The sequence below is a fragment of the Balaenoptera physalus genome (genome assembly GCF_965194825.1).
Source record: "Balaenoptera physalus genome assembly, chromosome: 11".
NCBI lineage: Eukaryota > Metazoa > Chordata > Mammalia > Artiodactyla > Balaenopteridae > Balaenoptera > Balaenoptera physalus.
The window spans coordinates 65,991,372-66,004,072 of record NC_138896.1 but is presented as its reverse complement, the minus strand read 5'-3'; the positions used below and the strand labels follow the sequence as shown (position 1 = coordinate 66,004,072).

Below are 12,701 nucleotides of genomic sequence, written 5' to 3'. Positions count from 1 at the left end.
CGTCGGGCTCGGGACAGAGGAGAGTACCAGCGTCGTCCTCCCCCCAGCCTACCCCGGCTCGCGGGGGACCCCGGCCTCCCCGACTCGGACCACGGCGCCCTAGCGGGCCGCCCTCCGGTCCCGCACGGCGGGGCAGCAGCCGGCCTCTACCCCGGACAGCGTCCGGAGAGGACGCGTGCGCCCCGCCCCTGCCCCGGGCGGGCGGACGGCGGCGGGCTGCTCAGCAGCACGGGGACTACTTTCCACCGCCCCCCCGCGCCCCGCCCCTTGTCCTCGCGCGGCGGAACGCTCCGCGCTGCGCCGCTGGCGGCAGGATACAGAGGCTCCTGCGCGACTTATAAGAGCTCCTTGTGCGGCGCCATTTTAAGCCTCTCGGTCTGTGGCAGCCGCGTTAGCCCGGCCCCGGGAGCGGAGAGCGAGGGGAGGCGGAGACCGAGGAAGGTCCGAGGAGCAGCTCCGGTCCGCGTCGAGCCGCCACTGCAGGCCGAGGACGGTCGGACTCCCGCGGCGGGAGGAGCCTGTTCCCCTGAGGTGCTTGGGCGCTCCTTTCCTTACCCTTCTGGGGCTGCTCCCGCTCCCGCTTCGGAGCCAAACTTCGTCGCGGGCGCGCGGTCCCGGCGGCGGCTGGAAACCGGGCCCAGCGCAGCCCGGAGGCCCCGGGTGGGGAGCGGGGGTTGCGGACTGGGGACGCCGGGGAGGCGGCGGAGGCGGGCCGCGCTCGGGGGACGGAGGGCGGCGGCCTGGCCCGGTTCCGGTCGCGCCGCTCCTCGGGGGCCCGGGGGGCACCGCTTTCGGGGAGGGGGCGCCGCGAGGGCGCGTCCTGGAGCTCGGATGGCCGGCGGGGTGGGGGGGTGCTGTGGTTTCTGTCCGGGGCTCCGGCCGCGGCTGAGTTTGGGGGAGGGACCCTGCGCCTCGGGATGCGCCGGGGTGGGGGGCGGGGTGGGGACGGGGGACTCCGCCTTCCCGGCCTCCGCGGGGACTTGGGGTGCGGGCACTGGGCCTGGGACGCCACCCGAGGTCCCATCTCCAGGTTCCCCCTTTCGTGCTTAAGGACGTATTGTTAAGAGGATCGTTAGTATTTTTTTTTTTAATGCCCTGCCGGCGTGAGTGCGCTTGTTTAAATCGAAGCAACTTTAAACCTTAGAGGATCCAAACTATTATTGCAGACGGTGCGATGCGCCAGGAGGGTTTGCACAGATAAAAATCCATATCTTGCACCTATATTTTCTTGTACGGTGCAGGTGGGTGAAAGCGGCGTGCAAGGGAGGTCCTGGGAAAAATAAGGGCGAGGGCGACTGGCTTACTGTCTCTTATCAAGCGACCCATGGGATTCAGCCTCTGACTGCTTCGAGAATTTTGTTCGTGTAAATTCTTTATTCAGATAGTTTCATGGCAGCTAAACTTGATTTTGAGAACACTTTCCAGCGGGGTGAATGTTTCCCTCGCTACGAAATTGCCCGAAGGAAATTCAAGCGTTGCAACTTCGTTCCGTGTTTTGTCTGGGGAGAGGACTTGGAACAGAGACTTTCGAAGTTCAGTTCTCACAGCCCGCTTCTGAATCCGCTAAACTTGAAAGCTTTGGCAGTCGGATGTAGTTGTTTCCTTCGTTTTCTGTTCCCTGTTGGAGGGAGCATTGTCTCCTACTTTGTATCTTCCAGACATCTGTGGTCTCCCCTCCCCCCCGAGTTTGTGAGTGGTGAATGAAGGGAGACTGGCCTGCTGGTATGCAGAGGTCGGCAGAAGGAAATCGAGGAGTGGTTTTAGTGAAACGAGAGCTTTGTGTCGTGAATAGTGGTGGCTTAGACTAGACAGCAACTTGAAGAGACGGCTAGCCTTTGATAAAGTCTGGGCTGCTGTTTTTCAGATCGCTAAGTTATAACGTATTTTGTCTGGAACTTGGGAAGCCATTTCATTATTGTCCCTTGGTGTACATTCAGTACCTTCAGCTATCTTCCTGTTAACTTGTCTTCGTCCTAAGAAATATTAGACATAGCTTGAAATGTTATTTATATAATGCTACTGTTTAGTATCTGCTTAAATAAGTGACATAAACTTCTACTTGGGAGGCTCCCCTTCCCCACCCCCCCCCCACCCCCCGCCCCGGTCTGAACTAAGGCGGCTGCTACATTTATTTTACTTTTACATTTAAACCCACAAATCTCTGGGTTAAAAAAAAAAAGTGCTATTAAGGTTTGAGAATATCCTTTCACAAAATTTGATTAAGTTGCGCCCAGTATTCATTACTTTGACCTAGTCTTTGTTCTGAAGGCCATGTACAAGGCCCTAAAGTGATTGCAACAGTAACTTGAAAAACTTCCAGAAGACTAGTCTATAGGATTAAAGGAATGCTGAGACTATTCAAGTCTGAAGTCCTTGAGGGGGAAATTAAAAAACTGCACTAGAAAGTTTAGTATAGTATGTAACTTAGAGTCCTTGTGGAGTTCGAGGCCTGAGATTCTCCCAGAGGCTAGAGCAGTCATTTAAAATCGCTTTCAGGAAAAACCAATTAGAAAAAAAAAAAGGTGGCTTAAAAAAAAAAAACATTTAGCAGTGTTCAAGTGTCAGTAAGTGTTCAAGAGTTTTCTTTCTTTTGAAATGTTGTCTTATTTCCTTTACCAAGGTAATTATGTAGAAAAATGTAGATTTCTATATTAAAACTGAAACTGAATTGAGCTTCCTACTGTTACTAGTGATGAAGAGAATAAAAATTATACATATAAATGAAGTGTATTTTTGTCTTCATAGACACTTCCCTCCTCCACCTCCCCAAATGGGAAAGGGAAAACATGAAGTAGGCAAATTTCTCTAAGGGTGTTTTGAGATTTGGCCCTTAGGAAAACTATCTGCAAATATCCTTTTTTATTGTTGGGAGGGGTGGAAAGAGGAGTGTAAGTATTGTTGAAACTAGGAACATGGAGAATTCAAAAGTTTGAATCTCAGTCTTTTATAGTTATAAGTAGCAGTGAACTTAAAACCACAGAAATGGAGTATATGTAGTATCTTCAGCTAAATGAAACTTTTGTGTTATTGAAATGAAACAATATACATAGGTCCAGTTATAATAAGCTTTTATTTCTCTTTTATGGTTTACTAGTTGCTGATAATAATTGTAGAGGAGGAGCTGGTAAATTTTAAGTTTGTACTTTGAGCTTGGTTGGAAGCGTGCTTGATTGCCAACCCAGGGCAGAAGGGATGAATGCATTTAGAGCAGGGCAAACTTCTAATAAAAAGTATTGGCAACTCTTTCGTGCTGCATGTTGACTTGTGACATTGATTGTGAAAACAGTTGTGTTAACTTAGTTGTATTCTTGTAGCCCTCTTTTTGTTGGGAATAGGTATCTTTAGTTGAAACACCTTGACTAAAAACATTTTTATACCATAAAAGTAAATAGTAAAACATAGACTAGGAGCTACTGCTTGCTGATTAGTCCAGAGCACGTAGCTGTTGCCTCTTGTACCCTCATTGAGAGGATACTGAGTTGCAGAATCAGTTCTCATTCTTTAACAGACTATTGTTTATGTAATACCTTTCTAATTGTGGTGTGATAGAGTAACAGGCTAAAATAAGTACTTAAGTTTCACGAAAGGAAAATATATTATTTGTATTGCTTGAAAATGAGTAGGAGTTAACTTGTGTAGTTTTTCATCACTTAAACTCTGGAGAAAGTTCTTTATTTCCTCTGTTTACTTAAGAATGCTGCTTTTGTGTTTTACGCAAGTCTGAGCTTGACCAGGTTTGAAATCTAGATACTTCTGTTGAGGCCTGAACCCTGTATCCTTGAAGTATGTATTTAATCTGCTTTCTCCCTAAGGAAAAAGAAGCTCTTAATAGAGAAAGTCAATCACATTAGGAACCCTTTTTAGAGTTTAACTATCTTTGTAAGTTTGTTAGTTGTGGGCATCTCTTCTTTTAAGAGAGATTCCCCATCCCCAAAGTCTCCCTCAAACTTGATGCAGTTGAGTGAGAATAGAGTTAGGGCATGTTATTGCATGCTTCGGTCACATTGAGTGCCCTCCAGTGGATATAATATAATGCTAGTGATATTTTTTTCCCCATCAAGTTTGCATGGAACATACTTACAAACAGTTTTTATGGGAAAGCATCAGTCAGGGAACCTTTTGAATTCTAGAATAGCTTATTTATCTTATTACTGCTAGTTAAAAGATCGGCTTGAGAACATGTCATCTCAACCATTATTTGCAGGAGAAAGGTCAAAGTTAAATTAAGGGTTAAATTTTATTTGTTACTTAAAATAGGAAGTTCTGCTTAAATATATCATAATTATAAACCAAAAACTCAGTATAATTTTGGGGTAAAGGATCCTCATGTCTAGCCATATTAATGAATTATAGAAACTAAAATTCTCAGAAGAAGTTAACAAAGAAGTGAATTGTCAATTTGTCTAAAATCTCTTATACAGTAAAACATGAGTAAGTCTTCAACTTGGTTATATTTTCAAGGAATATTATGTCTGTGTTAAGAACTGGATATCAACAAAGCTAGTTGAGTCAACTTAACGTGAACTCTAGAGCACAATGCCTAGTGACTATAGGCATTTGTATAGCGTATACATTTGTATAATGCTGTGATGCACAATACCAGTATTTTGACCTTTAAAATTTTCAGTAAACACCTTTCTCCACACTCCTATGTTAAAAGTTCTTGCTGTTTCTATTAGTAGCATTATTTTATGAAAATACTTGTTTTAAATCAGATTCTGATCGGTAACAGGAAGAAAGCCCATTTAAAAATAGCTTTTAGGGACTTCCCTGGTGACACAGTGGTTAAGAATCCGCCTGCCAATGCAGGGGACGCGGGTTCGAGCCCTGGTCCAGGAAGATCCCACATGCCGCAGAATAATTAAGCCCGTGTGCCACAACTAGTGAGCCTGCGCTCTAGAGCCCGCGAGCCACAACTACTGAGCCCGCATGCCCTAGAGCCCGTGCTCCGTAACAAGAGAAGCCACCGCATTGAGAAACCCGTGCACTGCAATGAAGAGTAGCCCCTGCTCGCCGCAAATAGAGAAAGCCCGCGGGCAGCAACGAAGACGCAGTGCAGCCAAAAATAAATAAAAGCAATCATTAAAAAAAAAATAGCTTTTAGAAGTCAAATGGTCATTTTATGGAAAATTCTCAGTTTAGAAAAAAAATTTTAACTTTGTATGTTTTCCATAAATAGGTGCTTGAAATGAAATTTAAAAGTTGATTGAGTAGGGAGGGAAAATGACCGTATCACTGCTCCAATTTTGCTCTTGGAATTTAGTATATTTTTGTGGAAAAATTGATAATGATTTTTGACTATTTAAGAAATGTATTATTGTTATACCTTTTTTTAAAATAGATTTTTAAAAAATTAATTTATTTAACTTATTTATTTTTGGCTGTGTTGGGTCTTCATTTCTGCGTGTGGGCTTTCTCTAGTTGTGGCAAGCAGGGGCTACTCTTCATTGGGTGCGAGGGCTTCTCACTGTGGTGGCTTCTCTTGTTTCAGAGCACGGGCTCTAGGCGTGCGGGCTCAGTAGTTGTGGCTCGTGGGCTCAGTAGTTGTGGCTCGCGGGCTCTAGAGCACAGGCTCAGTAGTTGTGGCTCACAGGCTGAGTTGCTCCGCGGCATGTGGGATCTTCCTGGAAAAGGGCTTGAACCCGTGTCCCCTGCATTAGCAGGAGCATTCCTAACCACTGCGCCACCAGGGAAGTCCCTGTTATACCTTTTTAAAAACATGAGGCAAGAGTGCCTCAGCTGTTTGATATAAATGGTTATTTCAGAATGGGTTGTGATCCCTCAAAAAGCATCATATATGGAATAAGTAATGTTTAAGTCCGTAACTAGTATTTGCATCATTTACTGTCTGTAGGTCAAATAGCTTCTATTCCAGTTTTCCAAGATTTTTATCAGATGAGAGTAGATTTGAAAGTTCTTCTGAAAACTATGTACATCTTACTTAAAAAAAAAAAAAAAAAAAATTCTGCCATCACAGTGGGAATAACTATTCAGTGTCTCCAGGGCCAGGCAGGTATGGGCTAACTGGGACCCTGTGAACTATGACAAATTGGGGAACACATGTCCTATCTAAGCCAGTCTTCAGCTCCAGCTATTGTGTGGGAAAGTAGTTCATGTGTCCACATCATCTGAATTTTTTTTCCCCTAAGAGAAGCAGGAAATCTGGATTAATGTGCATCCCATGATTTGCACACATTGGTGAATGAAATTCATGTTTTGAGACACTGTTTAACACAAATTAAATACACCTATTGGCAGGATCTGCCAGTTTGTGACATCTGCAGTAGTCCATTTAGAGTACAGTTTTTTTGTAATGATGATTCTACTAAATGATTGAAGGTAATACGATTCTGGGAGTGGGTATGCATCTGTGTCTCTCTATGTATACATATGTATATATATGTATAACTTAGGAAGTAAGATTTGTTAAACTATTAGGTTCATATTTGGCACTTGAAAAATGCCTTGTATCAATTGATTATAGATTAGGAACTTAAAACAGGTTCATATTACTAACTTTGTGAAATCTGGGAAACGTACACTTATAAGTTTAGGAATTAAGATGGGTTGGGTCAAGGAAAAGGAGGAGAAATAACTTGTTTATTACTTGATCATCTTAAGTATAGTTTTTTAAAGTGTTTTCTTAAATGAGGTCTCAAAACTTAATCTTTGAAGGTACCTAAAATGCTGGACAAATTCTGGCTGTGTGTACACAATCATGTCAGCCTGAAATTTTATTGATGGCGTTAACTCATGTCCTGGTTTTCAGCCAAAGTCTGCATTTCTGTGATAAACTATTATCAGACTAGATTTAAAACTGAAAAGCAAAGTTTAGATAATGAAAAATTAATTGAATATTAGTTTTATTTAAATTAATGGCTTACTGCTATTTGGTCAGAATAAATTTATGCAGGCAATTAAGTAGATATTGGTTAAATCTTTTGCTGCTAGGGCAAGGTTGTTCATTTCCAGAGTTTGAAAAGTTGGGTATTTAGTTTTCTGACTACATGTTTAAATGGCAAACTGTCTGGACTGAAAACGCAAACCATAGGCCAACATTGGTTTTAAAAATAATCTGAAAATAGTGCTGTAGACTGCAATTGTTTTTATATGATATGGTATAGAATGCAAGCCAAACTGATCAGTGGACTTTTCACAAAACATTCATCCCAAGGTGTTCACCCCTTGGCCTGTTCCACAATCTCCATATAACTTTACAGAGCTACTGTAAAGTTTCTCTTGTAATAGTCCAGAGATTTCCTGCCTCTGATTTCTTTTGAACTTGTTGAAAAGGCCTCCTCCGCAACCCCCCCAAAAAGAAACAGATTGAAAAGTATGAATAGCTGGATGATGCTGGTTTGAAACTGCTTCATGCAGTGCCATTTTGCTCCCCTGTTTCTTTCCATCTGTTAATTTCTTCACTAATATTCCCATGGTTTTACTTGTGATTTCATAACTTACATGTTGCTGGAGTGATATTTTCCTTTTAACTGATGTAACAGGTGTGTTAAACAATTAGTTAAAAAATTGGGGGTGGGGGAGATATTTTTAACCTGTTTCAGTTCTTTGAAGTTCATCAGTCCTCATGGCATACAAATGATAGCTGTGATAAATCTTATCTTAAATGCTGGTAGCTGATCTGACTTGGAAGGAAAAGATGTGCACATGTTAAAGGGTTAGTTAATAAGTTTCTTTTATTAACAGGGTTTTATGATAGCTGAAATAATTGTGATATTTATGTACACACACTCTATTGTACATTATCCATATAAAATTGTGAGAAGTTAGATTTACTGCAGACTTTCTCGGGAATGCATTTTGAAGATGATCTTAATGATTGTAATTTGCTTCTCAGGGGGGTGGGGGTTGTAAAAGCTGCCCCCCCACTTTAAAGTATAATTAAGTGGTTTGGGGGTAAGGGTGTAGGGAGTGAGTCTGTCTTTGAAGTCTTCTATATACCAGATGAATGACCCATGTGTAAGGGAGGAACAAGGGTTTCTTGGAAATATTTTTCAATCCAACTAACTATGGAGGTTTCTAAGTGGAGTTCCATTCTATTGTGTAGAAAGTGCTGAGGTAGACACTTCAAATCTTTCCTGAGCAACTGAAAGAATGTAGCAATGTCAAACATTACTTTATACCCAACAGTTCATTTAGATACAAAAGTAGACACTACATAAATGTTACATAGGAAACATAGTATGCTGACATGGTACTCTTTAGATAGATTCTTATTAGTCTTTCTGGTACTTTGCTTAAAGTTGATTTACTTAAAGTTTGTTTAGTTTTTTAATTATTTTATTATTTTTTTAATTTGATATCTGCTCTTGGAAAAGCCACATGAGATATGAGTGAGGTTTATATCGTTGTAACTTTTAGATATGAATGTCCTCTGTGATCCATTTACAAGGTGAAACTCATATCTGATAGTTGTCCTCTATAGGTCACTGTTTCCTGCCTTAATTCTGCTGTCATTTTTCCTAGGTCCTGAGTCAGAGTGCCAGCCTGTCTATTCCCCATAGAATGAAAAGAGGCTAGAAAGTTTAAGATATTAGAAATCTGGGAGTCACTCATGAGGCAATGTAATGATAGTTAAAATACTAAAACTGGATCTTTTTTGAAAGAATACTTACATCCTTGAATCATGCTTGAAGAATGCCCTGACTATATGCCAAAGAGCCTTAGGTTTCTCCTTATTGCCGTTACACCCCAGATCATATTACATTTCTCTAGAAAGTGCTAAGATAGGAAGACTGTTTAACTGTCTCTTTGCTCGTCAGACTAGTCCCCTTTTCCCCATCAGAAGCTAAACAAGCAGGAGCTCCGTCACCTTCGTATCGTCACTCTGCATGGATGGAGGGTCCATCTTTATAAAGGAGTAAGCATTATATTCTGGTCAGAGGCCAGTCCTAACACATGCCTTTTGTAGGACTTTGTTTCTTTAGTTATGCCTCACTCTTCTGTATGTATTACCCGTATCCCTCCGGATTTGAATCCCATTGCTGTTTTTGGTCTCCATCTCCCACATTTTATCATCTCCTGAAGTCCATTCATTGTGCCTTTGGAACTCATAGTCCTTAGCAAATCCTTTTTATTGTCTATCTGTTCTGGGAATGTTTCCTTCTCTTTCTTGCTCCAGCTGTACCTAGCTTCTCCGCTGATAATGCTACTGACCTTGAAACTCTCTGAAGTGGTAGATGTTTCCTCTTCTTGCACACCTTTTATTGGTGAACCAAGAGGTAGAGTAGATGTCTTCTTTGTTCCTCATTATCACTTCTTGACCATTCTTTTCCAAAACTTTAAGCTTTGACTCTCATGCCATCAAATTATACCACCCACTACCCCTCCTTATTTCAGTCATCTACCAACTTTCCTGGGTCATTCCCCTACTTCCTTGAATACCATTATCTCCTGGCTCACTGTCGTCTTTATTTCTGTCATAATTCTTGGTTCTTGGTGATATCAATATCCATGTGGAGCAGTGCTACTCAAAATGTCACCTGGTCTGTGAACTGTTTGTCACCAGTATGAATTGCAGTAAGGAGTTTGTGCCAGAATGTAACTCACCTGTGTCGCTAAGTTCAGTGTTTAGTTCAGCTGACTTTTTTTGGTACCAAAACTTTTTTGATGAAGGAAGCAGTGTGTTGGTTTATATAATCTGGCACAAGCTCCTTAGGGTGTCGTGGTCTGGTACTTTGAGTAACACTGATGTAGAGGATGCTTCTGCTGTTCTGACCTCTTAGTTCCTTGATGTCTTCTCCAATGATCTTATTTTTCCATCTGATTCAACCACCCCAATACTTCAATTCCAACAGCTTTTCAGCCCCCACTGAAACTTACACTGTCTTTCTAAGCTTTTCAGTATCCCTCACCCTCACTTCTACCCAACTGAAATTTCATGTTGAATCATAATCACTTCCTTATATACACTCTCAACAACCTTGTCCCTCTCTGATTTCATGTCCAGTGGTCCTTGGTCTCTTAGTTCACCCCTCTTTATCACTGTATCTTTTTCCTCTTTTCTCAAACCTCCCCAAACCCCCTCCCCCATCCTTGCTTTCATCTGTTTCCCTTGCTTTCTATTTCACAAAGCATATTGAATAATTGGAAGAATTCCTGTATGCTCCCACATCTGTGACTGTGCCCTTTACTTTCTCCTGTGTCATCATGGACAAACTGTAGTGTTCAGAGATAAGGACAACCAGCTCATTTCTATACTAGATCCCATTCCCTCTTGCTCTCAAGAATATGACCCTGTCATTCTCCCTTCTCTTGCATCATTGGTTTTTCCTTCTATGAGCATACAGACATGATATTATTTGTCCCATTTAAAACAAAAAAATCTTTTCTTCCTGTTTCCCCTTTTATCCACCCAGTCTGCTTCTCTTTCGAACAAGACATCTTGAAACAGTTGCTTGGATACACTCTCTCCCCTTTTCTTTTCAACCCCTACCAGTGACCACCATGTTATAAATTCCTAGTCCTCATCTCACTTAACCTCTCAGTAGCATTTGGTACAGTTGCTTGAGACACAAGTTTCCCTTGGCTTCTAGGCCACCACATCTGCTAGCAGGTTTTCTTTCTACCTCACTGGTGGTTCCTCCTTAGTCTTCCTTGCTTTTTCTATCATCTCTGACCTCTATGTTGTAGTGGCTGAAAATTTAGTCCTTGGACCTCTCCTTTTTCATTGTCTAAATACACTCCAGTCTCATAGCTTTAAACATGGTATTTAATCTATTTGCTCATGGCTTCCAGATTTATATCCCTGGCCTGAATTTCTCCCCTGAACTATAGATCCTGATAGCCAACTTTTTCCCCAACATTTTGGATGTCTCAGAAGCATTCTCAAATGTAATATCTAAAACTGAGCTCCCAATTTCTCTTAAAGCTGCTTCTCTTAGTCTGTCCTAAATGGAACTCTGTCTTTCCAGTTACTCACACTTAAAACCTTACTGTTCTTGACTGTCTTTATCGCACCCCATATCCAAACCCTGTCTGAGAATTGTGTCTGCTCTCCTTCTAAAATATATCCAAAATCTAGCCATTTCTTACCATGCCATTTCATAGCCTTGCTCTCCTAATCTTTTGCCTGGATTACTACAGAGGTCTTCTAACTGGTCTTCCTGCTTACACCTTTGTTCCCCTTAAACGTATTCTCAACACAGTGGCCAGAATAATCCTTTTAAAGCAATAGATCATGTAACTTCTCTGTTTGAAAACCTCCAGGGGCTTAACCATCTCATTCTGTAAAAGCACAAACTCCTATGTGTTTGGACTACTCTCTTTATCACCTACTACTTTCCTCCTCTCACTCTTCATAGAAGTAAAACTGAAAGGAGATAAGAAAGAAAGAGGGGATACCAGTAAAATAACTACAGCAATCATCCAGGTGACAGATGGTGGTGGCTTAGGTTAGGGTAGTAGCACTAGGCACAGAGTCGCTAGATTGGAGGAATGCTTTGGAGTTAGAAACAATAGGCTCTGCAAGCTCATTAAAAGTGCAGTTCTTCCCCAACTTCCTATCTCCTATCTCGCTTTATGTTTTTCCTTAGGCCTCATCACTGTCTAACATAATAGATATTTTACCTTTTCCCCCCCTTTTTCTTAGCCTCCTAGAACATAAGCTCTAGGAAGACAGGGATTATTGTCTATTTCCTTACTGTTTTCTTCCCAGTACCTAGAATCATAGTACATAACTAGTTGATCAGTGAATATGTGTGAGTGAATGACTTTTAAATCTTTTCACCTCATTTTGGATCTTTCCCAATAGCATACAAATACATTCCATCTTTGCAGAGGTGGTTCCTTCCTGTCATTTATGGCTCATGTCAGATTGAGCTCTTCCCTCTTCACTCATTTTCACTTTATTATATTCTTTTATTTAGTTTGTGGCACTTAATCATACTCTGAAGTAACATTTGTTTACTTGCTTGTTCTTTCCCCCTGTCACTGTCTTTTTCTGATTTGTATGCCTGGTACTCAGAACAGCATCTGGAAGTTGTAGGTGCTAATAAATACTTGTTGAATGGGTGAATATTCTGGAATTGGATGACCTTTGTTTCTTTCCAGCTAATGCCCCTTTAATTTCTCTGCTCCCTTTCATAGTCTGAAAGAGATATCCTATGGATATGGTCTTCACTTTTCATCTCCTATTCCAGTATGTGTTCTGCTTTCATTATTTCAGTGAATGTGCTCTTGCTGAACTCACTATTGGACCTCCATGCTGACCAGTCAGATACTTTTTACCTTTAGTCTTGCTGGATCACTCAGCATTTGGTGCATTTTTTTTTTTTTTTAAACTTCCCTCTGGAACCGCAGTGTCCAGTAGAACTTTCTGTGATGGTGGAAGTGTTCTACATCTGTGTGGTCTGATATGGTAGCCATGAGCTACATATGGCTCTTGAGCACTTGGAGTGTGGTAATGTGACTGATGAGCTAAATTTTAATAAAATTTAAATGTAAATAGTCATGTGTGACTAATGGCTACTGTATTGGACAGCGCAGTTCTAGAAACGTTCTCCTTTCTTACATTGCACCAAACTCAGTAAGTATCACAACCTAATTGCTCAAGCCAAACACCTAGTAGTCATCTTTAATTCCTCTCATCTACTTTAATTTCTCTCGTCTACTGCAATCAGTCCATCAACCAGAGACTCTTTTCTATCTCCAGAGTATTTCTCTAATCTAGCTACTTTTCGTGC

At 41.6% G+C, this 12,701-nt stretch overlaps 1 protein-coding gene across 4 annotated transcripts in view; it reads left to right on the top strand.

The window, feature by feature from the left end:
* Nucleotides 1–334: 334 nt before the first annotated feature.
* CTNNB1 (catenin beta 1) overlaps nt 335–12,701 on the top strand; it is a 42,340-nt gene continuing 29,973 nt past the window's right edge. For 3 of the 4 annotated variants that reach the window (XM_082412813.1, XM_082412812.1, XM_082412811.1), the window contains exon 1: nt 336–531. The gene's annotated coding sequence lies outside the window, so the exon portion shown is untranslated. Of the gene's footprint in view, nt 532–12,701 lie in introns of all 4 variants that reach the window. The other variant, XM_082412814.1, reaches the window with a different exon arrangement.